This window comes from Corvus moneduloides, chromosome Z (assembly GCF_009650955.1).
Source record: "Corvus moneduloides isolate bCorMon1 chromosome Z, bCorMon1.pri, whole genome shotgun sequence".
Taxonomy (NCBI): Eukaryota; Metazoa; Chordata; class Aves; order Passeriformes; family Corvidae; genus Corvus; species Corvus moneduloides.
In genome coordinates, this window is record NC_045511.1 from 68980285 (window position 1) to 69006293 (window position 26009).

General features: G+C 38.4%; 1 long non-coding RNA gene across 2 annotated transcripts; it reads left to right on the forward strand.

The window, feature by feature from the left end:
- Positions 1-366: 366 nt before the first annotated feature.
- LOC116437480 lies at positions 367-24145 on the forward strand. 2 transcript variants are annotated; one of them, XR_004237324.1, is made up of 3 exons: positions 367-1494; positions 12542-20414; positions 20712-24145. It is a non-coding gene; the product is annotated as an uncharacterized LOC116437480 (long non-coding RNA). The 2 variants fall into 2 exon arrangements; XR_004237323.1 differs by lacking the exon at positions 367-1494 and having other exon boundaries at positions 1504-20414.
- Positions 24146-26009: the final 1864 nt, after the last annotated feature.

A 26009-nucleotide genomic window follows, 5' to 3' on the forward strand; every position in this document is an offset into this window, starting at 1 on the left:
TGTATTAGATTGGTTAGTGACAATTAGAATATTCAGTACAGAAGATGATTTATTGTATTGTAACCAGGACTTCAGACACTTCTATTCATTCTCACTTCCATTCTCTCTTCTATTCACTCTATTCCTTACTTCCACTTCATTCCTTTCCTTCCTTACTTCCACTCTTGCTCTTACACCCTCTCTCTCTCTCTCACCCGTTTACTCTCTTGCTCTCTAGGGCCTGCTCAGAGCTGAGTCAGGCAGCTCTGAGCAGTGCCCCAATACCCACGCCCTTTACAATAAACCGGCTGAGTCCCAAGACCTGCCTATAGAGATCTCTCCGTCCGTCTGCGCCCGGTCCCGACCACCCAGTAACCTACAAGGGACATTGGTCACACATCCTGTGTTACTACTGAACAACTTTCAAGACAGTAAAAATAATCAGTGGAACAATTTACAAAGGACAGATGACACTGCAGCACTGGATTTATTTTCTTTTTCAAACTGATTCCTTTAGTCCTATCAGTGTTAGAATTTTTGTGAAAGTGGCAACATAATTCAAACTGGAATGACTTCATGTGACCTCTTTTCTAGATAATCACAGTGAATCTGAATTCCTAATCTCTAAATCTGTGAGAATTTTATTTGTTATAAATGCCTGCACAAAACCAGGACATGCTAAATTGAAGGTATAACTAAGAATTATCTTAAGAGTTATCTACTAGATAAGAACAACCTCTTGAGGTGGAAACAGATGCCACATTTATATAGTGAGAGGTTTAACAGATGGTTAAAGTGTGAGTCCTGCTTTGCCAGGTCAGGACACTTCTGTCCCAGCACTTGGCCTTGTTCAGATCCTTTACTGTAAATTTTGCATGGTTAGCAGATGTGAATTAGCTGCTCTGATACAAAGCCCTCTTGTAGCTTTGTGGCCTCTTACAGGGAATCTGAGCTAAACCACTGTCCAGTAGCATGCAGTGGTTGATGTATTCCAGTTTGTCAACTTAGCCACAGGGCACAAGAGGAGAACTTTGACCCTACAGTGATTAAGAAAGAAAAGCTGAATCTACCTGGTGAAAGACGTAAGATACTCAGCCTTTTTGTCTTTGAAGTTAATGGTGCGATACTACTTTCTCTTTTGTTTCCTAAACATGCGGTCAATGATTTAATATTTCAATATCTCAATAGTTCAGTGTCAGCGATATTTTTTAAGCCAAATTGTCAAAGGGCTAAAGAATATTTAGTTTTTGAAGGTTGTCTGAAAAGTCATTTGGCTGGCTAAAAGTGCTGTGTGCACTACTTGTCATCCTGCCAAACGGAGAAAGCATGGGAGGGAGCAGTGATAATGTCTACACTCACTAGTATATATATTCTTCTCTGCAATTTTCTATCTATTAAACCAGCTTTCAAGTGGCACTGCAAACTCCCAGCAGCAAGGTACCTGTGTCTCTGAGTGCTTGTGGACAGCATTTGTGTTTTCAAGCTCCACTGAGCTGCTTAGAACTCAGCACTGAGGTGAGTCTGCTGTTACCAGCTATCTGAGCTGAGATTTTCCCTTTCTGTTAAAATATTCCTGGGCACTTCCTGAGCATGCACAAAAGGCCTTTTCTTATATTTTGTCAGACCTAAGAATATTTCTGACAAGTTAGTACTGAAAGAGCCTATTTAGGCTTTAAATGGCATTGCCTTTAGTTCTAAAAAGTACTACATATCAGCAATGATCTCTTTATTGAGTCTTACTTCTTATTTTCAAAGTATAATTCAACAGCTGGCAACTGACATACTCAGAAGAGGGCTCCCCGCACCACCACTCTCCAGAAAATATAATGTCAAATTGAGTTAGTTTTTTATAAATTCACCATTATGTGCAAGGGAGAGTAAAGTTCAGTATTCAGTCTCACTCTGCAAGTGCAATGAGCATAGTTCTGGCTCGTCATCCTTTTCAGTAGTCATTGATTTGCTGTGAATGCTAATAAGCAGTCAAAATCTGAATCTGCTGTAAACATCTTGTTTTGTTCCACTCTGTCTGGGTGTGTCCTTAGTTTTCCTGAGTGAATTCCAGCACTAACTTGTAAGGCTAAAATTCCCTGTTGTGCTTTCTTTAGCAAGAAAACCAGTTCCTGCCCTTCCTGGCTTGTGGCCTCATTTCTGTTCCCAACATCAATTAACTTCTCCATGAGTTTTGTCAGTGCTGGTATTTGTGGCAGCATGCCACAAAACCGGTCACTGAAACGGTCAGACTCCTGAAAATCACTTGAAAACAAGTGATTTGCCTTCAGGCACACTAAAATGTGCAATAGAAGATAATAAAATAAACAGAAATAGTTAAACATAGCCTGAGATGAGTCAAGAAAGATTAAACATATGCACTTCAGTTTGAGATATACGTTGCAGAGAAAGCTTGCAGATCCAGCTATTCTTTGCTTCCTTTTCTTCATAAAGATTAAGGGGCTGCTGTGTGTACGAAGTTATAGTGGTGTTACAGGAAATCCTAACACAAGACAACAGAATATCTGGAGGGAGCATTTTGTGTAAAAGCTGAAATATCTCTAAAGTGATTTGTGAGCAGTGAGGCATTAGTGTGGCATTGTTCCTGCCGGCCTGTCTTAAGGCACTTTTAAAGTCAGGCTTTCTGCGTGCCCTCGCTGAACCCCGACCGAAGTTGCAGGCTGTGATTTGCTTGGCTTTTTATCCGCTTTATTTCTCGGCTTCTTGTTTTCCTGCAACCCACCAGAGGTCAGTGTAATTCCAAGAATGGCGAGGAATAGGGCCGGGACAGTAATGCCAAGTTTCTGCCAGTTGCTGGGATGGTAGGAGTGTAGCAGCGATCTGTCAGCAGTGTACCTTGTCTTTTGTCAGTACCAGCTGAACTGGGGAAAGGGTATGAAGCCGGCAATAAGTCTGCGTGAAGTCACCTTAGATGGTGAGCTTGTCTGAGGCAGACAAGCCTCCAAGCATGAAGCTGGCTATATCTTTCAAAGAGTGTTAATGTCAATTAGCAGCTTTTCAGATATTCTGGAGAGCCAAAGAATGGCCTAATCTTATTAAGCTCTTGTCTCAGTGGCTCCTTCCCTTCCTTTTCTAACCACACTTGTTCACTGAATAAAGGTCCTCACCGGACTGCAATGACATGTCAGTTTCCTTCAAAAGTTATAATATTAATGGGAAACATCTTGGGACTCCTAGTAAATTTTTTTTCTCCTTTACTTTTTATTTTTTGTTACTGAATTTGTTTGCCACTGTATTTCCCTATTCAGCTGATTTGTGCAAGCTGTTTGGAAGTTCCTCTCAGCTTCTGTTGGTAGCCTTACTTGCTAAGTATGTTTAATTATAAAACCCACTACAATACTGCCACACTAAGAATTTTGTTAAACGTGTAAGAATTTTTTTCTGTTCAGAAATTTTTGTAGCCACTCAGTATCACAGGTCTCTTCATCTAGTTCATTGCATTTGAAGCTGGTTTGCCAGAGTGAGGGGCATTTCCTACCTGTTCTGTGATTTTTATCACTACTAACAAGACAATAGGCTAGGTTTTCCTGGACATAAAAAATGTTTTGAGCAAGTGTCTTTTCCCTGGTGATACGAATCCCCTGATTGCCTCTTTATTTTGTGGTATTTCTAGGACTGAGTATTTGGTAGAAATAAGTACTCAGGCTCAGGTAAATCAGTTAGTAAAGCAGATTTTTGTGCACTCTGAGCATCCCCAAAAGATGACTCATTTACTAATGTGTGAATCTGGGCATCAGTGACAAATAACAGACTGCTCCCTTAAATATGCTTTTAGAATAACATGTTTCCATTATTGCTTAAATAATTCTTGCAGTTGTTGAAAAAGCCACAGAAAGTCAGTATGGGAATTGCTTGGTTGCCAGCAGCATATATCTATTTACTCTTGAATGAAGAGAAAAACTTGAAAATGTGCAGGAAAATGAGACATTAGTCCTTGGCAGTGTCCACAGTTCTGCTCAGCAGTCTGATATGAGCTGCTCAGCTGCTTTGTGGGGATGGTAGGTGAACCTGCCCCAGATTCTGATTGTGAGAATTTGTCCTTTGTTAAGTCAAAGGATTTTAATCTTTGAGTAGATGGACTGATTCTTTTCAAAGCAAGATGTTTTTGTTTGTGTGTTGGCACTATCTTGCACTGTATATGGTAAATACACTACACTTGTTTTGGAAAAGTTAACTCTAATTCCTGATACATTCAAATATTCTAGAAATAGCTTTTATTTTCACAACATTAATTAATGTAAACATACGCTGCCTCATTTTTACCATCATTTTTAAGGCTTTGAACTGTTTATTTATTGTTAAGAAGCTCAGTCAAGGTGGGCACAGAGTAAAAATGGTAACCGCTTGTTTCTCTAAATTACCACCGTGTAGCAGTGGTAGTGCTGGTAGTTTTTTAGGGTGGTTTGTAAAAGAAATTTTCTTCTTTCCCCTAGAAGTTCAGCCTTATTATGGCACTTTTCACATTATCCAGGAGTAGTGTGTTCAGTTAATTTGACACTGGGCACTTTTGAATATGACTTCTAGGTTTTGTTTGAATAATTTTTTCAGGTTCTTGGAGCAAGGTTCTTTTCCTGTGGAAATGGGCAGAACAATAGTGAGAAAGATTACGGTATCCTTGCTTTTCTTCATGGTGTGTTCTCTTTGCAGAGTCTCTTGGATAGGTCCTGGACTCCCTCCTTGTTCCCTATTCTTTAATTTTTAATGGAAAGGAGTGGAACAGATCCAGCAACATTTGCTGTACAGAAAAGGGCTTGTTTATTCTTGTCCACATAATCAGGAGATGTCACCTGGGTACTCAAATCACCAATACATTTTCTTGGTAAATACGTTCCGTCTGCAACTCCTCTGGCTTTGTAAGAATGGAGCCCGTGGCTGTGTTGCAGAGTGATGCATCACTGTTCTGGCTTTTTATTCTGTATAGGTTTAGAAAGTTGTAACAATTCCCTGTGTGCTGACTGTGTTGCCAGTATTTCTCACTCTGAAAAGGGTGCTAGCATATCATTATGGTAAGAGCTGCTGTCTGTATACAAATGACGTATCTTGAAAATCACCGTGTCTCTGGGTCACTGGGAAGCAGGGGAACTGGAAGGAGAGAGATGTGCTGACAAACACATGAAGTTTCTGGTGAGAGGAGTGTTTAAAGATGTGTTTAAAAAAGTTAACAACTGACATCTTTCATCTGGCCTTTTCTGTAGTGTTCTGACATTTCTCTTCTGTGACCTTGCTAGAAGTTCCTAGTCCTAATGTACTTAGGAATTACCTAATTTGGACTAATAAAGAAAGAAGTGGTGCCCTTTTAAATCCAGAATATTATGATACATATCTATGTTTGCCTGATGACCACTTTTTCTAGTCAGTGAGCAGTGTTGTTTCACCTAATGGTGGCAGTGGGCCCTACTTATCCGCTAACCAGAAAAGCAGTTATGAATATAGTACAGTTCTCTTCTGCTTAAATGGTAGACGTGAGGCTTCCTAGAAACATGGAATAATCAGTGGCAAATCTTGAGGGATCCTTCGAAGGGAGGCAGCTAGGTACAAGGTGAAGATGATGTAACAGTTTATGTACCTTGTGACTTGCTTCCATGGAGCCCTTAGGAAAGAGGGCATCTGGAAGGATCCTGCAGGCTGGAAAAATTGCCTTGGCTTGCTGCAAACTGACCACAGAACTGGAAATTAGTTCAGTCCATGCACTTTTCTGCCTTCTTTCTCCATCCCCTTCTTCTGCCATGCACCTCATCTTTTGCATGGTTCAGTGTGTTTTAATATATCCTTTCTAAGTAGGATGAAAATTTTAGGAGATTTTTCTTTTGAAACGACAGCATGGTGTGATTCAGAGAATGAAATAGTTGTGAGACTGTGCTCATAGTTGGGAAATAATGCTGTCTGCTGGTGGTAATATACAGAATTAATGTTATTTTACACTAATGCTGTTCATTAACCCTCAACATTGTAGTTTCACTGGAAAATGTGTTGACTTGACATAGGCTAAGATAATCAGAGCTTTTCTTTCATTCTGTGATTGTGCACATCCTCTTTAATTAGGAAATTGCAGAGTAGAAGATCCTTTCAGGCTGCAGTATAAAAAATGTCAGTATTAATCTACAATATTTGTCCCATTCACTATGAGCAATTATGAGTGATGAATTATAAATGATAAATTATACACTGTGGTATTCATTTGTACTGCAACATGAATAGGTTTTCAATTCTTGTCCTGTGCATAAGAAAACCCCCGTAGCTTTATTCACCATGAAAATGGGGTACAAGTTTTCACTTCTCTTCGAGAGCTGTTGGCTTTCACTTAGTCTAGAAGAGCTGCTGGTCACAGGTGTCCATTTCATAGGAGAAGTTTGTGTTCAGGGTCCACTGAGGACATGCCCAGCTGCAATGGCAGGCGTACACATTGACTGCAGACCAGGCTGAGCCAGCTGAGGCACTGGATACCTGACATACCTGTTCCTACTTGCAGACTGCCTTCTCGTTGGGGTAAATGCAATGCCGAACTATGGAAGAGATAGAGTAAGACTTTGGTAGTGGGCTTTCTATTGACCCTTATAGCTAGCACTTGCTCAGAATGCTGGGGGTTTTTTCTGATGCTTGTTCCGAAGTATTGAACTCACCCTTTGCAGGCCAGAGAAAGATAGACTTCAAAGCCAAGGCAACATGGCATCGCTGTAGTATACTCAGGATTTCGAAGCCTATATTCCCCTACGGATCTGATCCCAGAGCAGCCAAGTCCTGGTTCTGCACTGCAATATACCTGTACATATGACTCGATATGGGCATGAAGTTGGAAGCCTCTCAGAGCACCCTGATATCCATTTGGAGACAGTTTTCAAACACAGATGTCACTATTTCACTGTGCTCGTTGTCTATTTATTACTGTGTAGTGCTGGCTTTGTGTACCAATATTTACTTACTGTTTCACTCAGACTTCTAAATGGAAGACTCTGATGCTACCTGGTTGGGTTCAAATTTGTCGTTTAGATGCCTGGAATAAATGCAGATTTCCAAATTCAGTTTATAATTCCCTAGTGTTAACCATCTCAACTAGTTAAAATCCAGAATACGTGCAGCTGCTCTGGAAGTTTGCCTTTAGACTGGCAACCAGTACTATTTTGTCCAAAATTTCATTTACTTAGAACTTAAAATCTCTTCTCTGTTTCAGGAAGTGACTACAGGAAAGGCCTTTGTTTCTCAACAGATCTGCTCACTAGATTCAGGAGGATAGGATAAACAAGCATTAACCAGGTTTTCCTCCTGTTAACCTTAGAGTTCACTCATCTAAAAGGGGTACACTGAGTCTTCTTTTTGTATATTCTTCATGAAGTTTCTTACTGAATGCCAACTTTTGTGTGTCCTTTGAAAACAATGGATTTCCCTGTTCCTGCTGAATGTTCTCACAATCGTATGCAAACAGGAATTAACTTATCTTGGCTTTCAAATCCCATGCTAAATTCAAGCTTGTCAGAAATTACTTAATTTCATTTGAACATACTGATATGAAGGTTCCAGAAGAATAACAAATGCAGAATGCCCAAAAGACCTGCCTAAGAGACATCACTATAACAAAAAAACCCCAACCAAAAAAGTTTTTTGCTTTAATATGGAGGTAGAGAATACAAATTGGAGTGTCTTAGTTACGACTGACACACTTCAGCTATGAATGTTTTTACCAGCCACAGGTGCCAGTTGTGCTTCTTTGTGACATGTTTGAAGACCACATGTTGCCTTAGCATACTTCTCAGGTTCCTCCTGCAGTATTCAGTCTGTCATCCTGGCAGTTGTGAACCCATGATCTCCTTTCTTCCTACCACCAGAGTTTGGCACACGTGTCACTAGGAGCGGTCTGAGAGGAGCATATGGTATTGCTGCAACTGAGGAGGGATTCCTTGTGGAAGTATGAGTGCTGGAAGTTTTACGTCACCTGGAAGCTTTTTTTTCTTAACAATTGTTATTTTTGCTTTATTGAAATGGACATGTCTGTCCATAAGCAGGCACCTTGCCATTGCAACAGATGGGTAGGAACATAAGTAGCCAGGAGAATAGATCTGTATACCTTTCAAATGTGTAATAGTCTGATTCTCAGAAAGCTGTCACTCTAGTTCTTCGTAGGGAACTTCCTTGGCATATGGCGATAAGGGAGATAGTCTATTATTACTCAATTACTTAAAAAACCCCAAACTATCAAATGTAATGTGCTGTGTTTCTTTCTCTAATGAATAGGAAGTAGAATGTCTGGAGATGACAAAAAGCTTCAGGTTTCTCTGTTTATGTGAAGAAGAGATTCTAAAGACAACATGGCTTGAAACCTCTATCTGTGTGTTCTAGTATGTGGTAAACACTGGTTGGTAGTCCTGTATTCCATGAAGTGTTTACAATGCAGAAGCAGACAATAGGTAACTGGTGCTCAAGCAATCAAGCAGCTGGAACACAGGCATAGCTAACACAGAGAATGGATATTACAGTGCCTATAGTATGTTTTGTTCATTCCTGGTTAGTATTACAGATTTTATGCTTAAAATAAAAATTTTTAAAGAAACTTTCCTCCTATAGATCTGGTGAAAACTACTTGCTTTTTATAAGCAAAAGCTGTCACTGAAAGAAATAACACAGACAGCTCAGGTGTTAGCTGTTGTGTTTGGCAGCACATTAACCAGCTGGCAGCTGGATGTTAGCAGCTGCATGTTCTATTTCTTGTCTTTGTGCGGGTGTTGTCTGAAGGTTGAGAACAAAGGACACAACCCTAAGAAGCCTGCTTCTTAGTTCTGCTACCCACAGAACAGCTTGTAATACTTACACTGTCAGATAAGGAGAAAATCAATATTTTCAAACCAGAAATTGATCCAATGAGAAAAGTAAAATAGGATCTTTCCTCAAGATTGATGGTTTATGGGGCTGGTCAGATCTACGTGGGGAACATTAGAGAACATTAAAACAGAACAATTAATGATATTCAATCATAACACACTAGAACTTTCTTTAGTGTTATAGCGGAATAGGAGGTTGGGTGTGAGTCTTGGCTTTCTATTTCCATGCACATGTAGAGGAAGGTATGACCTTCACTCAAGCAGACGCCTGCAAGGTGGTGTTAAATGGGGCCATTAAGACATGAACAGTAATGGGGTTTGAGCAGTGTGCAGCATTGCAGAACCCAGCTGCACAAGGGTTTATTTGTGGGACAGACTGCACAGAGCTCCACACTGCTGCAATTGCAGTTACCCCTGGAAAGTCTGCCGTGGTCACCTCCAGGAAAACTTAGATAGCAGGGTAGAGATGCCACTGCCCATTGCACGCAGCCCCAGAAGTGAGTATTAGATAATTCACTTGCCCTTGAAAGGGAAGCATCAGAGTGTGTGTGTGTGGGCCCTGCAAACTGATAAGCATTGATGCTGAAGCCTAGCCAAACATGTTCTCCGGCACAGCCTAATGCTCATGCTGGAGATGCTTTTCCAAATTCTAAATTGCTCATGGAAAGCCTTTCCTATTTTTGAATCTAATCTCCTTTTTCATTCTTTACAGATGAATTAAGTAACATGCAGGGTCCAAATTGCAATCACTTGTTATGTCTAGACTTTTTTCATATATCCCAGTATATACCTCTTCATTTCCAGTAGTGCTCAGAAGACCACTCAGTAGACTCAGAAAAGAATGGAGCCCTGAATAAAATCCTTAAAATTTCATTTCCTACTTTGAGAACTTGTCTTCTGAAAACCTGATCTGTAGTGAAGAGCTAGTGAAAACAGATTATCTGAATTCCTGCAGGGTAACAGTGCCATTAATGATATGCTTAAGGTTAAATGCATATAAATACAAGATCTGGGCCTAAGAAAGTAAGTGATTTGAAAATAGAGAGATACAATTAATTCTGGATTTTAAAGGTAAACTGAGAACGTGTCCACGTACTTTTACATCCTTTATATTGCTGTTACATAGCTGTTTAAAAATTGAAAGCAAAAGCAGATTCCAGTTTGCTTGGGAGTGAAAAGCACTTAGATACAAGACAAGTTTGTTACTGAAAGAAAAATTAAATAATCAGATATGGATTTTAAAGTAAAGAATAAAATAGCTTCTAAAGAAGAAATATAAGCTATGTGACTGCTAGAGTGATTGCATAATGCAGGCAAAAAAGCTGTTTTCTGACCATCTCCAGAAAAATGCACTTGAAAACATATAGGGCCAGGTCATCATTTTATTAGTTTTTGAGCATCTTTCCTCTCTCTCTCTGAGTGTTGTTGTTTTTGTTTGGTTGGTTGGTTGGTTTGGCTTGGTTTGTTTCTGTAGAGCAATGCATCTGAAGTAACATTGAAGCCATAACTCAAGGAATTTTAGAGGGATAGCTGTATTTTAGGCCTAGGTTAAAAAGAAGTCAGAGAAAGCACTGTTTCTAGTCGAGGAATATTTTTAAACTTATGTCACTCTGCCTATGGAATAACTCCACTGAACTCAGATTCAAAGCTGCAGATTTACACAAATGTTAAGTCATCTCAGAAACTAGGTATTTGTTTATTGTAATATCTGAACCTAGAAAGATAAACAGTTACGTTAAATAGGGACCACAGCAGGTTAGGATTGCAGAAAACTTAATTTATTCAGCTCAAAAAACAAGGACTAGCCACTTAAAATTCCATGTGATTAAGGTGACTCATTCTTGGCAGTATCATACTACACCAGAATGGAAAATCATCTTGATTTGTAATACTAAAGAGAAGCTCATATATACCATAATAAAATGAGAATGAGTATATGAGAAGGACTGATGTGTATTGGTTCAAGTTTATTGAAAATTTGGACACATGTTTTTGCTTGCTCTGAAATAATCTGGGAGAATTTCAGAAACACTTGCTATGCTGTATCATTAACCAAACAATATTTTTGCGTCACAAAATGGTGTCCTTGCATGTGCCTTTTTATGCAATATCATTCCATCATGGTGTGTAAGTGAATCATTGCACAACTTCACAAATGGAGCTGTGATCTAAGAAGAGGAAAAACACACGACTCTATGAAATTAATTTTACTGGAGAAGTACCTTCTTGGTCATATAGGTTAACAGATGGTAGAGATGCTGAAGATGATATGGAGGGCATAATATTAATATATATCTATTTGGGCAGGTTCATAGTGTGGAGGAGTAATGGAGTTTTTCCCTTAAGTGGTGGAATCCTTAAAACTGAGATTCTTCCTCCTTTTTGTTTTTATCTCTATGCAAACACCTACCGGTTTGAATGTATTTTTAAAGTAGCTTGTGAAATGATTTTATTTGTTTTGTTTTAATGTAGGATTTACTGTATTCAGAGTGGAAGAAAATAAAATTAAAAACGTGCAGAGCCAGACCTCTTCACTTTCATGCTGAAGACAGCCTTTATTTAGACAGGATTTCCAAACAGTAATGGTGCCAAGGCTTGCTGACTTTTTTGCTGCAGGTCACTATGGTTCATGGAATTATTTTCACAAAATGGAGCTAGTGGGACTGTTCACTGAAGTTTAGTGGTTTGTGTGCTTTGCTGTATAGATAAGACACCAAAATCAAGCCTTTGTTTAAAGGAGGATAGTCACCATGTGTTTATCTCATTAAGGTCTTGATAGAAAAGGTCACTTGCAGGAAGTAGGTTAGGTCTGTGGTAAAAGGTGGCACTACAGGTAATGAATATTACAAGTATACTTGTAATTCCCTGGATTTGTAATATTGGTAAGCACATCCTTGAAATTTTTTTAAATAAAAATGTGTAATTCCATAAAATACAAATGGATCGTTACATTGTGGAAAAGAGAATATCATTCTTGTTTGGACCTGTCATACTTGTATAGTGCTGCAATACTAAGGGGCTTTTCAGGGAAAACCTACATAGAGACTGGCCCATGCTCCATTCTATGTCTCCTACATACATATTTATGTGAATGCAGGATTAGTAATCTGTTTGACCCCCTACAATTCATCTGGTGACTGTAATCATGATAATGTGCAGTTCATGTATTAATTTACCCCTATGAGATTTATTCCAGATTTTGAAGCCTCTAAACACAATGAATGATTACAGGAAAAAGAGAGCATGACAAGAAAATGTTTCCTTCACTTTTCTAGAAACTAGTTATGTAGGAGCCTTTTTTCTCAAAAATAGCCTATGTTCATGAGCCATTATTAATGTCATTTAATCCAGTATTTGTTCTAGCCTTGGATTTTTTAAGCAAAGATTTGCCTTAAAACTGCAATGTTTAGTATATTTGACAACTGTAATATTTTAAAAGACTAAAAATATAAAATCCATAACTTTTTAGAAAAGGTAGCTTATATAGTTTATTGATGGCTTTACAATTTCTCTAGTACAGTGATTTGAATACATGATACACAAGAAAAAATGCTATAAGAGAAAAGAATTGCAGATGCTATACAGCATTGTCGTATTTTAGTGTTCACAATTCCTATTTTTATACATATGGTGCGTGTAGTATATAGAAGTAAGATGACATGAGGAATTACATAAGACCTCAGCTGGTGTTTTTTTAGTAATATTTAGTAGTATTCCTAATACCTTTTTCTTTCTTTCCCCAGGAATGACTATTGATACAAATGTGTATGCGATAGAAGAACAACTGACAACTGGGCTTGCCTTTAAAATACTAGAATTGGCTGTTCAGGACTCAACTGCCCTCTGTGTTTTCTTCATACTGTTTTCTTTTGTTGAGATCCATCAGCACAGTTCTGAACTGGGGTTTCATCTAACTCTTGTGACTTTGACTCATGTGAGTGAATCAGCCATTCTAAACATCACTTGAGGAATCCTGTGTATAGACTACCAAGCAAAGTCCTTCTGTGGTACAAATGTGATGTGACAAACATACTTTTTTATCTTAGATTCTAACATCTTAACATCTCTGGGAGAAGGAAAAAAGATAACAACAGAAGCTGGTTAAATGTACTTAAAGATGCGTTCTTTCACAAGGAACTGATAGGCAATAGTCAAATGAATTTCTCAGGCAAACACTCTGAAACACTTGAAATCAGCATTTCTCTGCAACAGATTGAAGTAGTTCCTGGTGACAGTCTTTTGCAAGTAAATATTATTAGCACAAGGTGACAGAAAACAGATTGCCTATGCAGGTACAGAAAGCAAAGGAGCAGGGCTATGCACAAGACCTTTGTCAGAGAGGAAAATGTTACTGACAAATAGAGGGCAGAAATATTCACACATGAGCTGTGTTTTCAGTAACTTAGTGGGATATGTGAAGTAATGCTCCAGAGCAGTGAACAGAGTACTTTTCTGGGAAGAGCTGCTGATGTTCTTCACCTTGCAGATCCTCTAAAAAGCACTCTGGTAGATGTGCTTTTTATTCTTAGCCATAGGGTGTTGAGACCAGGCCTGGGTTTCATAGTTAGAAATAATGCATAAAACCTCAGATTGAAAACCAGTGACCATGGCCAGTCTTTTCAAATGTGAACTCAGTAAACTCAGATGAAAAGCTCTCTTCCTGGGATTTGATGTAGCATGTAGCTGATGCTTAAATGTGGGCAGCTCTAAAGCTCATGCTGAGCTTCAAAAATTGGCGACAAGCAGAATAAACACCTGAAGCTGAAATACTGGTTGTGAGTGCAATTTTTATGCACAGACACAAAAAAGGTGAATACATTTCCTCTGACTACACTTAAAATTGCCTGGAACCTGGGGCAGCTTTGGCCTGCAGATCATATAGCTTCATTACCATGACTCTGAGCCTAAGTTAATAAGCTGTGCTGAGCAAGCTTGTATCTCTGCACCTGTCTCCAGAACTCCTTGAAGCAGTAGAAAAAGATATGCATCCTTTGGGAAAAGCTGAATACTTCTTTTGTGATAATTGCAAATGCTGCCTTTTAAACCTGCCCTATTAATTCTAAGGAGGTTTTCAAATTGGTGAACCTAGAAAATGGAGCTTGTGTAAGAAGAATTTATCCTGAAAAAGAAATCCAGCTCATTTATTTATGTGGTAATGCTCCTTGCTTCATTTCTTTTAATCTTGTCATCCTCAAAAGTTGGGTTTTTTTTGAATACAAAGGTATCCCCAAACCATAATTTTATTTAAACTAGTTTCCATGTGATGACATCACAGTCACTGGGAGGTACTTCACCATAAATTTTTTCTTTTCATCTAACACTCCACTCATCTGAGAAACTTGCTCTTTCTGCTGCTGGTCATTCAGATAGTGATACTTTGAAGTTAACAGGAGTTTGAGTTCCTCTGCAATTTTCATGATTAAACCTACTAAATGTGGAGACACTTCAGTTGCAAGCAAAACTTGTTCATATTTGAAATAAATTTGACTAGCCTCACTTACAGTAATGTAATGTTTTGTAAGCATAGGCTTTCAGTATGTGCCCCTATTGCTAGCAGTCAGGAGTTTAAATTGAAATAATTACCGTCACACTACCATTGTGGAGTCTGTTGTAGTGCACACTCAGGTATTTTGTAAAATGAATGTAATAGGCATGTATTTTCTCTTCTCTTTACTAGAGATCTTGCTTGATAAGCTCAAATAAAAAGCAGAATACATCTGAATCATACTTTGGTACTACTTCAAACCTGCTATTCATGAGTAAAGAAAAGTTGTCATGGAAACTTGAACTGTGAGATGCAAGACAATAATTTTATTCAAATCCTTTATTCAATGAATATGTTCTCTTGCTGGTAATTAAGTGTGAATTACTTACGGTTTTCTTGTATTTTTCTGTTATTTGAAATAAGTTGCTAAGCAATTTCTATTAATATAATTTCTAAGTGCTTCTTTGCACATATTTAATATATGTCATTGAAAAGGTTTATTAGTTTTGGTTGAAAAAAGTCACATGGTAAGGTGTGTTACTTTTCCCTATGCATCAGGTATGTTTCCTTTTCAAAATATCCTTTTTTTTCTTAAGTTTGTATTTTTGATCTGAATACTTCTAATCTTTGGATATTCACTTAACAGACCATCTTCAGGGAGACATTCCTGTCTGTGCACCCATTTATTATAATAGTTGTTGAATATAAAAAGACAAAAGGGATTGAATTTGTCAGTTGGGCATACTTAAGTAAGCTTTCTTGGAGAACCTTTTCCCAGGCTGATTGATTAATTAGGAAGCAATTTATCTGACAGTGTATTACCTTAGTGCTTTAAACAGGATCTATGCAGTGAAACACATTTCTGTCATGAGAAATTTGTCATGTAGAATACTGTACATTTGGGAGTAGTCATTAAGTTAGGATTTATTTTTTCCCTAGTCTATTTAAAAATTGTAACCAATTTTTACAGTATATTTTGTTGATACTTTTTTCCAGGTAGGTGTAAAAATTGTTCTGTTATATGAACAAGTAGGTGTACAGGTGGCTGTTTTTATAAAGACTGAAGCTGAAATACAGCCAGGTATTTTTTGGAAATTGATGCAATGTGAATAATTCAGGCTGCTTGGTTTTGTAGTGTGTTTTCATGATGACCATAGTAATTTGCTTGATGTTATATTTAAAAATTTTAACTTTTTTCCCCTAACGGTTAGTAAGTGTTAAATATACTGGGCTGACACTCATGGAAACTACATTTGTCTGTGAATTCAGTTTTAATCTAGGCTGCAGAGCTTCTCCAAATGAATTTCTTCAAACTGAACTGCTCTCATGGGCAAGTTTCATGGGCAAGTTACATTTAAGAGTGGAAAAATTCCTGTTTCTTCTCCACAGGTCTCTGCAGTCACCTCTGTGTTCTGACTTTTTATGTGACTTTGTGCTCATTTACCCCCCGATTCATACTGCTTTTTCTTCCTCTGTATCTGCTAATTTACATGAATTTTTGAAATGTTTTTCCACTACGGCTGTTCCTTGATGTTGACATTGAGTGTACCAAGTCACTGGTGTTAAGTGTGGTGTAAATTAATGCTGCTCTGAAGAAGTGTGGCTGACAAGTAGCTGGGTGGCCCAGTAGCCTGACTGCCTTTTCAGCAGTTTCAAAATCCTGGGAGATGGGTTGGTTTTAGTAGCTCCCACTCCTGTATAAGGTATTCTGGAAGTAGGACTCAGGTCCAATAGAAAGATTTTGCCAATACAGTGTTCATGAGTTTAGCCGAGTAAAAAGATTTTCCTAACAGAGCTGCAATTTTATATACACATTTACTAATGTATACTAGTAGAAGCCTTGTGATTTTGTTGTTGTTTTGGTTTGGGTTTTTTCTCAATGAAGTGTATCTCTAACATTTTTTAACAGTATGACACTGACCAGAATTTTTGGACATGTGGTTGCAGGGCTAACAGCATCGTGCTTGAAGAATTGAACTTCAAGTGATGGAAATGGAGATGCTGATTGATAAGCAAAAGTTAATGGCAAGGACTGTCTTTTCTCTCCTTGATATGCCTTTCAGTGATACAGGCTTTATCTACATAGATGAACCACTGTATGTTGACTTTTTTCCTGCTCTAAGATTGAGACAAATAGTTGTGTAGTTTCAGTTGATATAGACATGAATAGAACTTGCCTTCTTATGTAAAAATCTTGTCTATCCTTCATTTTGTGGCTGTGCTTTCTTACCACAGCAAGATCTGGCTTGACTTCAGAATCATACAAGTAATTGCTTATTGATTCTCTCTAATCTTCTGGCAAGTGATCTGTGAAACTACTAGTTCAATCCCTACCTTATTGTAAGCTTTGTCAAAATCACTATTTGTGCTTAGACAGACTTTGAAAAAACATTGTCTGAAAGAGATCTTATCCGGACAGCATTTCAGATCCTGAAAACTCTCATAGCGCAAACAAAATAAATAATTTTCCTTTTTCAGAACCTGATGTTTAAGAGACCTTGCTTAGAAGACAAGTAGTTTATGCTTAAGAAAAGGTAGTGTAAAGTGAGTTAAAGAAAATTACCTTCTTCAGAGGCTTTGCTTTACTTGTTTAGAAGATTAGCAACATGTTTAAATAGGCTACATAAAAACTCTGTTTAGTAAGAAGAATCCGGTGCACTTGTAAGGAAGAAAGGAAGAATTAGTTCTCCACTGTTTCTTAGTTACTTGTAGAACTTATTTGTGCAAGAAGAGAACAACTTTATGAAATATCTTGAAATAAATACTTTGTCTTCTGTAGATAGGAGTACTCAATAGGACACCAGTTCTTCTTATAAAAGAAAGAAATTACCATAGTGAGCCATATGTACAGTTACCTGAGCAGACCAAAACAAATGTTCCATGGTGTTCCATGTTCCACAGTTTCAAACTGCTAGCAAAAATCTGTGTCCAATTTGCTGGTGTTTATTCAGAGAAAAATAGCATTTCAGAGTAACAGTAGCAAAACATCATCTTTAAACTACTGTGAAGTCCAATGCTTGATCTAGTTTCTAACTTGAGGCTATTTTGGAGCTAACCGTTGTTTTATGCATGCTGTGAGGGGTTGGAGGCTTCAGGTTAGAAGGCCCTTTTGAAATAACAAGACTTCCCTATTTCGTGGCTTAAGTGTTTGTGATATTAGATTTGGACATCTACATTTATTCTGCTCATCAGACAACCTCTGTAGAGGTATTATATTTAACATTTGTTTCATAATCTTTTTAAAGGAGTGATAGCATAGATTTTATTTCAGCTGGGCTGTACACAAAACCAAGGTTTTGGCCTGTTTGGAACCTGTGTCCCTATAGAGACAAATATTAAGTACTAGCAGCACAGTGAGTAAGATGGACATTGTGTGTGAAAGATGGGCTTCATTAGCCAGGATTCATCTTCCAGTGATTATTCACTTTATGCACTTGTGAGGCCGCACCTGGAGTACTGTATCCCGTTTTGGGACCCCAGTACAGGAAAGTTCTTGCCTTTCACTCAGGTGAGTGAGCAAGTGAGGTCAGCAGTAGGTGCTTTGAGCACATAACATATTCTGACCGTGGGCGGGGGGTTTGTTTGGCTCAATTTTCAGAAGACTTAATTCTTCAGCTGCAAAATGAGGGCTCTTTACAAGATGAAACCCCACTGCTCCCAGGGGTGTGAGCTTGAAGGACAAAAGGCAACACTCCCAACTTGCAGCAGAAGAGATTCTAAGTAGATATAGGGCACAAAACTGTTAATTGTGGGAGTAATTAAGTACTGGCACAGGTGCCCCATGAAGATGTTGAATGTTGATCCCTGGAGATTTTTCATTGAAGGCCAGACACTGAGCAACCTAATCCAACTTGGAGGCTCCTTGGAGATCTGCTTTGGGTAAGAGGTTGGACCAGACAATATGCAGGGACAACTTAAGTGATTCCATTTAAATAAAGGATAAATTTGAACAAGATGAGGAGACAGACATATAAAAAAATTCCCAAGTGCTATTCACTTTCTATGGATTTTGTGTTTTTAAAGTCTTTTTCTTGTATTTGTTAGTGGTGAAGATCAAGTGATTTAAGCAGTACTTTGGATAAAACCTAATTCCATCAATAATGGATGTCTTTGAAGAAAAGCTAATTTATTTTCTTTTTTCTATAAGTAGATAGAATATATTGAAGTAAAATTTTAAGTGCATCAATGTAATATTTTATGTCTTGTCATCTGTTTATTGCATTTCAGATCATCCATTGCAATTATCACAACATCTGAGTCTGGGAACATTAATGATAAACAATTAAACTTATTAGTTAGCTAGCTCTAAAAATAGACTTCATTCTCTATCTTTATCGGTCATCAACACCTTTGATGGAATTCTAGTTTCATTTCCCCCTTCAAGTGCAGAAGCCATGAAAGTACCCAGAAAAGTAAGATACAGAGAAGAAAGTTTATCATAAAAAATAAAAGCTGAAAAGTGTAAGGCAATTGTGTTCCATGCACCATCTACAGTAATTATATCCTTGGCTCTCCCCTCCTGTAAGAAAGGAAAAAGCTCTTTTGCTGACGCTAAACAGGTGGCCAACCCACCATGTGTGGAGATAAGATCGATGGAGAGGAATCAAAGGATCATTTTGATAATGACAATTGTATTTATTTTTAAACAAAGATGTTTAGTTTCAAACAGGTCAGGTAGGAGTCAATAATGGGCAATGCAGAAAACTAAAATAACTTTCTAGCTTTTTCTGTAAAGTTCTTTTAATTATGTTTGATTTATTTTTTCTTTGATTTTGGACCCTGAATTTATTTACAACACAGTCTCATGTGGAGGTGTGTTGAAGAGAGAAAGCTTTTGGTCTTTTGGATGGACTATAAAACATGCTGTCTTGTTCATTTCCTCCCTGCTTTTCTTTTGTACAAAGCTTCCAGCTGTTTCCAAGCAATGATTAGGTGTTGGTTATAGTGAGAGAGATGGAAAAGTCAGATAATTCAAGAAAAGGTATGAGTAGGGTTAAGTTATAGAATGCCACCCATCTCCTGAGAGGTGGGGAAAAAGGAGAAAGAGAATGGGAGAAAAGTAAAACACCTGATTAAAATTGTTCCATGGGCAACTATGGTGTTTCTTTTTTCTATCCATTTCCAGATCTAGACCCTACAATTACTTGAGAATTAAATAATATAGCAATTATTTAAATAACAAATTATGTAAAGCTTAATTAACCATAATACACCCATCAGAAACACGAACAAATGTAGAACAGCAGGGAATAGATCTACCCACACAAATTCTCTTTCCTCCCGAAAGACCTAGCACAGATAATTGCCTTCCTTTTGGTCCAAGTGACTAGAAAACATTTGGGGCTTTTAAGGATATTCCAGTGAGGAAAAAAGACCAAGCAGTGAGCTGAGTTAGTTTGTTCTGGTTTGTTTTTTTGCAATAACACAGAAAATTTGGATTCTTTTTGAGCAGAGGAGTAATCAAATAATATCCTCCTCATACAAATAATATCCTCGTCATAGTCTTTTTGTTTACGACCATCCCTGGTTTTGTACCTCTTTCTATGCCCAAGCAAATCTGATTTTTTTGGTCTTTATCTATTAGCATCTCACTCTTTTTCTAACTTAAGTGCCCAGCATCCATTCAAACTTCAAATAAAACCATATAAAATCCCTTTTACCTATAGCAACAGAATTCCTTTCCCTCTTTGGTGAGGGGAGATGTCTGAACCAGGTTCAATGAGATTTAATTCAGTGTCTAACAATACCCACTGCATTCGTCTAAAAAATCCCAGGCAGGTTTTATTGAAAGATGAAGATGTCCTGGAGCTTAGGCCATAGAAGAAAATGCCTGCCATAAGTTCCTTTCTTTTATTTTTCAGAGTTCCAGGTGGACCAGCACCTTTGGCAGATGCATTAACACTATCCCATGTGGAAAGAGTCATTTTTCCAAATCGGCAGCTCTCACACTATTCAGATTCGAGCTTATGCTGTTAAAAGTCACCTAGTATCCAACAGGTAACTTACTAAGGTCAAAGAGTGTCAGTAACCATACACTCTCAGGAAGTGGTATGATTGAAAATCAAATCCACTGCTACCTTTTCAAGTCTGGAAGAGGAAACCTCATTAAGATCACACTGCAGTACAATAAGGTGAGTAAGATGTGGATAACAACAGAGAGATCTAAACTCAAAATCTGTGTCCTAGGACCATGAGCAGACTTAGATGGGAAGGAGCTGCCTCGGCTATTGCAGCAATATGATTCTCTTAACCACCTGGGAAACTAGCTAATGTATTTTTAACAAGATAAAGAAACATAAAAATGTGAGAAGGTATTATTGTTAAGTGGGAGTAGAATTCAATTGAATAGGTGAATTTTTTACAGGGGGGCTGGAGCAGCAAGTGCGAGTCCCAGTATTGAAGTCATATTGTCATCCCCTTTTTCCCAGGTTTCCCCTCCTGGGGATCACCACCTTTATGGCAAACATCTGGGTGATGACCAGCGAAGCAACTGCCCATCACAGCAGCAATATAAAATTTGATCCACATTCGACTCATATTCCAGTTTGTGAGCTGCAGTGATCACCCGTTGAAGCAGCTGTACTTGGTCTTAAAATCCCTACTCACACCAGATGAGGTGGCTGAGCAGATACAGGATGATGAAGCAGGGTTGCAGCGGAATAATAGTTTGCAACAGCACTGAGTTGAGCTGTCAGAAAGTCATACAAATTCTATCAAATATCTGGAAAGACGAAGTGGAAGCCTGCCAAGACATAACCTGTCTAGGGCTTGGAGAATTCAAATGATTTGGTTTTACAAACCTGCATAGCCACTACACAGGTTTTTGTGAATTTCACCAAAACTGGAAATAAATGATTTTTTCATTGCCTTCACCCATGTGGAAGAAACATTCTATATCACGGGAAATGTTCTTTGAGAATGCAGCACTGATGGGGCCTGTATTAAAAATGTGCTTTAAATCAAATGGGAGAGCAAAAAAGAATGAAATACAGACTGTAAAGAAAGCAGGTGTCATTTGATGTGATCTAGTTCAAACTTGTAGTTGTCTCACCCTTGTACAAAGATTTAGCAGAAGCCTTCAGGATTAATACAAAACAAAATGCTGAGATATTTTTATTGTCTTAATAATCTTCTTTCTGAGTGATGGTTGAGACCCTCAGAATACATAAACCAAAATATTTATACTGTATTCATGCCTGCTATATAGCTATCTAATTACTATTTTTACACAGCTTTGGTGACTATGAGTAAAAGTTGACTAAAACCAATACTGTTTTGTTGATGTTGTGTTTGATTTTGCTGTTGTTGTTTTGGTTTGGTTTTGGTGTGGTGGGTTTTTTAAGATGCTTGCTGTTTCAAGAGTCATTTCAGTCTATATCCCAGTAATAAACACACAGCAAATCCACACTGTAGGTTTGTGATCAGTGTACTAGAAACAAAAGTCAGGAGCATAGATGTTGGAAAGGCATCCTTTATTATGTGTACATTTCTTTGAGATAATTTAGGGGATATTCAGATATTTGCCTGCAAACCAGCCCCTCCAGTATTCTAAGATAGGTCCAACAGTAGGAATATGGCTATCTGAGCTCTTACTCAGGCTCCGTTTTGGTTTTAGCTGATCTAGATGCAGCAGTTTCCATCAGAAATCTTGTAAGAGGTTGTCCTGTACTACAGCTGTTAGCACCCCAAATTCTTACCAGATCAAATCAAAGTTCTGGATGTGAGCTGCTGCTGCTGAAGTGGGACACGCTGCTTTTTTGCCACTATTGCTTGGTGGCAGCAGAGAGTCATCACTTTTTAAACTGCGACATTTGTCATCTAACATTGACAATATCCATGAGTCAGGGTGTTTAGCACAGCACGTGCACACTACAGTGTCCCATGGGTTCTTGAGATGACCCCCTTACGGCTTGCCAACTCATGGTTTTAGGCAGACCAAGTCCTGAGCTATGCAAACAAGCCCTACACCTCTCTCTCTATATATTGCACATATTTCTCCTTTTATTTCTGGAGTTAGATCTAAGGAAATCAGTATGCTTAGCTCACCTCAGAGCACAGTGGGGCATTGCTTAAACTGACTGATGTCTTGCACATAAATAGCGAACGAAGGTCAGATAAACTTAATGTATGAATGCAAATGCCCCTGTTGAAGCAAAGAACTCAGGCAACCCAGGCTTGATAATTTATCTAGTGCAGCATTTTTGCTGGTAGCACAGCTCTGTCTCTGCAGTGTGTTGTCATCAGTGCCTTTGTCCATACAAACGTTATTAACATTATAAAAGCCCCATGAGGCCCCAGTCCTCAGCACTTTACCAATGCCACTCTATGGTCAAGAGCCCTGTCCTGGAGAGCAGTCTAGGTCTGTGGGGTACAATACTTCCTTTGTCTAGATTCTATAGCACAGCAGATCCAAGAAGATTCACATGTGCCTCTGTGAGAGGAGAAGGCTTGGACTGGTCACAGCCAGTCTTGTGTGCTTTTTATTCCTCTTATTTGCCTTCTCTGTTTTAACTTGTTTTATAGGTGCAACTGAATTCTCAAGCAAGATTGAATTTTTATGCCTGAAATTGTTTGTTATACATTTATACTGAAGTAATACATCTACATACTGCTGTTGTAAAAAGCATTGTTTTGTGTTGTACAGAAATTTGTGAACTTGCTTTATTGGCTCTTGTCGATGCCACAATAAAATCCATCTGTACTTGGAGCAAAGAGATAATGCTTGGCTGAACACAGGAATATTCCTCTTTGTAAATTCTTACTCTCTTTCCATGAATTAAGAATTATTCTTTACCCCTGTCTGTTATCTTGTCTTCATGGTCTGGATAAGTTTTTGGAATGTAAGAATTCAGTCAACATTAACTTTGTTCCTCTGCTTTGCTCAGTTTAAAACTGTTTCTGTGACAACAGGAAATTAATTTTTTGAAGAAAAGTATTGGTCTCTTGAGGTTTCCTAGAAGACCTAATATTGTTATCTTCCATAAAATGACAGCAAATACAGTCAATTATTTTGTTGAACCTTTCTGTACTGCAATTCTGTTCATATATGTATAGTTACTGTCTAATTGGATATGCACTTGTCCTGCAGATAGTTGGTTTCAGACAGACCAAACAGTGCATTGCTATGTCCACAAACGAAGTGTTAATGTTTTGCTTTATACCAGACTTACTTCATGTCAGGATGTATATCAATAAACAGCTAGTCATATATACATGTATAAAAAATTGCAGAAATTAAACTCTTTCACACATTTACAAGGGGAGGGGATGAAGTCTCACATGATTTCTGGTACGTCATGTTGAGCAGCAGCTAACACTGCAGCATCCATGGTGCACTTAATTTCTTTGTCTCTACAGTTGACCCTGCCCTAGATGAGAGAAAGTTGATCACAGAGGAGAAAATGGGGCCACAGTCTATTTCTTAAGTACAGCTCTGCAGCGAAAAGGATAGGATTTTCTGTACATGGTTTATGTTGGTGTTTGAGCTGCTGAAGTACTGACAGCACTATCTATAATTCAGTGATAAAAACTGTAACACTATACACATGAATGGCTGCTGTTCAAATACCAGGACGTCCTCAGGCTAGACCACTGATATCAAGAAATATTTTTATCCCCATCCGACAGATTCTGAAATCGAAGACGGGAGTGACTGTATCGCCTCAAATCACACTGCAATTTAGAAAGCACCCATGAGTGTTTAATATATGTTATATAATAGTCTGTATAATTTAGCACATGTATTTAATATGTATTAAACATTCACTGATAGTTTCTAACTTGCTGTGTGATTCACAACTGTGTGAATCCCTTCTTTGGTTTCTGAATATATAAATAATAAACCCTTCTGGTTATATTTTAATATTTTGTTCTTCTGTTATTTTTTTTGTATTCTGCCCTCTGGCTGTTCTTTCCATGCACCTGGTAGCTGCCATGTTTTAAAAGGTTCCTTCTTTAGCTCCATCAACCTATCTGCTGTGGGCACTAAGGAAACAAAAATCTGCTAGGAGAATTTCTGAAAATCTTCTGTAAGTTGTGATTGAAATTAAAGTACCTTTAGACTTGATCTATGAATTGAGTAAAACATTTTAATCTGTAAATTAATCAAAAGCCTATGGTCTCTGGCAATTCTGTGTAGCTAATATTTTATTCTGGGTTTTATAACCATATAACAAAGAAGCCACTAAAACTGAACATCTAGCAAAATGATCTGGTACTCATTCTTTCTGAAAGAATTATACCACAAATGTAAACAGATCAGAGGATATTTAATTATTTAGGTTTAGATTTCAGGTGGGACATATCCAAAGTATAATGTGAAGACAAGAATAAATTCTTTGCACCTATGAAAAAGGCTGCGGAGTCAGGCATAACACATTTATTTACCATGCAGAGAGAGAATATTTGCTTCTAACTCATTTATAAAATTCTTCCCTCCAGCGAGATGGAAGTAATTTTGTGGTCAGTGGGATCTGTTGGATGTCCTTTCCTAGTTTAAGTGTTAGATATTGTACGTGAGGCATGCAGTCCTGTGTGTAATGTACTCCATCTGTTACAAGACTGAAAGGCACATTTGGTGCACGCGCCTGCCAAATGAACTGCTGTGAGCTGCCAAAAGTGTAAGATGTTAAAAGGGAGAGAAGGTTGAATTTCCTGATTGTCTAATGCCTGCGAATGTAGCAACTGGAAAGTAATTTCTAGTATGGCATACAGTGGAAGAATACAAAATTATTTATATTCTACTGTCTTTGGTGTTTCCAGTCATTTCCCTACCTTCCACCCTTGTCCACAGTTGTCTCTCTCAGCAGTGAGCGGAGGTTTACTGCCACCGGGCATTACTCAGTCTCTCCCTGAGGTGCACAATCAGGCATCCTGTTTTTCCCTTGGAATCTCCTTGCCTTCTGTTTCAAAAATATCACTTCTCTGTTAGAAGTCATGGCTACCCAACAGAGCTGGGATTTTTTAAGCCTAGGAACCAGACCAATGAGAAGATTCTGGGTGCATGATGCATCCAGTTAAAGCAGGGGAAACTTGAAACGGCTCCAAACTTCCTACCCTGTTAAGGTAGAAAGTGTGCCCACAGTCACAGAAGAATGCATCTCTGTGCTTTTCCTCCATTTCCTCCTGCCCTGTGCAAGTGTGGCTTGAAGTAGACAGGAGGATATGACACTTGGACAACTGCAGGCCGCTGGTGCATCACCACGGTGTGTTTCCCCTGCTCAGCTCAGAGCTCTGTTCTTGCTACTCCTCAGCTTTCCTCTGCAGAGGAGTTAGTCCTTGGCCAGTGGGGGAGTGAAAGAGATAACTGAAGGATTTCGGGGCATGACTTGGTCTCAGTTTCCTCCCGTGGCCTGTAGGGTGTAAAAGATGCTCCCCTTCTCACCCTAGCAACAAGGAGAGGGCTGTGGAAGACTTTCAGCCTCTGATTGTGCTGTCTGGGTGCTGTCTGTATCAGCACTGTGCAGGACTGACATCATAATGCTCAAATTAAAAAAAGTTAGACTGACATAAAGCCCCATGTCCCCATAGTCTGTGGAAAAGAGGTCTAAAGCTTGAGTGAAAACCTGTTTCTGTCTAGTGGTGGGGCCATACACATAGTGAGTTTGTGTATGGTGTAAGGGACAGATCATTTGCAAATCTGAATATCTGATATTTAGAGTGCTTTGCTATTTGATTCCCTGAGGATCATGCTTGTGAACAGAGGACATATGGTGACGGATAATAGA